The sequence below is a fragment of the Asparagus officinalis genome, chromosome 8, assembly GCF_001876935.1.
Source record: "Asparagus officinalis chromosome 8, Aspof.V1, whole genome shotgun sequence".
NCBI lineage: Eukaryota > Viridiplantae > Streptophyta > Magnoliopsida > Asparagales > Asparagaceae > Asparagus > Asparagus officinalis.
Window position 1 is genome coordinate 59,125,391 of NC_033801.1, and position 1,478 is coordinate 59,126,868.

The window sequence follows — 1,478 nt, forward strand, 5'->3', positions numbered from 1 at the left end:
TGAGAGAATATCTGCATATATCCTGTGAACATAGCCAATATCTCGAGCATATGGTCTTTACATATAGTCTTTTATACAACTTCACTTGGCCTAGTTTTATGGAAGTGTAATCGTTCACTTAGCCACTCAGCATGTTGATTTATTTCAATTTAGAGCAACTGTGGACAGACGCTCCATAATCCGCCACCCCTCGTCGCCTTTAGGGAGTTCGATACAATCGGGTATCAGCACCCTCTGTTGGCCTACTCGTCTTGATTTAGGCAGCTGCTCTCGGCCAGGCTGAACCGCGCTCTGAGTTAAAGATCCAAGTTTATCTTTTTTTGTGACTATCTATTTTTGCAGCTTTAATTGTATCTTGCGTGCCCTTTTTATATTCGATGGATATGCATGCGTTTAGGTTATGCACCCATCAATATCTGCTCCTAGCATTAGCACTAATTTCCCGCATTTAGCCCGAATACGCCGTCCTTGCAAGCCAAGGTATTGTGGTGAACCTAAGACTGTTAAACCTTATCTTGTCAATATGCTAAGACACACTCTTTTTTTCCTACTACCATATATTTGCCAGAGATATGTAAACGGATACACCCGATGCTGTACTATTATGTTCTGCTCCCATTATAGTGCGCAGAATTGTACGGAAATCACTAGCTAGAAAAGTCAGAAAAAATGATAATCGCGATGTTTACTATGAACAACATTTTGTTAGAATCATTGTTAAGATGTTATTAACTCATCTATGTCTAACAAGTTTGTTCATTTTTGATTAGGTGCTACAAAGTTTGAAATTTACTAGGAAAGCCAACATCAAGGGGACTTGGAAAGGCGACGGAGGAGTCTAAACTAGCTGTACATCATTGCGTATTCAAGACAGTAGCTCAACGTTCACCGACGTATACGGAAGGCGGAGAAACTTGAATATTCACACCGCGCCACTATGGGCCATAGGCACCGCCATATCAAGTCGAGGTAGTAATTTCATATGTTTTCAAAACACGACTAATCATTTATCTACTGCCATAATATCCTGTTCCATTGGACGTGTAGGAAAGCAATGGCGACACGCACCATCCATAACGTGGAAGATCTGAAGGTAGCGAGGGAGCATGGCCTGGACGATTCACTTAGATGAAAGAAGCGGGAGAGAGAGGGCAAACTAGGCCGGCAAATGCATCCAGCATAGTAATTTCACCCTGAGGGGCGAAATGTAAGCACAATGCTAGCAGATTGCATGCTAATCAAACCTTTCAATTGCAACTCTCCCAGCAACACAGCCAGCAACGAGCGCCACAAGACAAGTCGCAGCGCAAATGGCCCAACAACGGCCTCAAGCAAGAGCGGAGCCAGATTTCCTAAGGGTACTCCTTCAAAGATAGACGATATCCGGAACGGTGTCCTGTTTTATTAGTTATTTTGGGAGGGAACACAAAATCCACTGCCGGGTTTGCCGACATTCGTGTGGTCAATTTTTTTAGCAA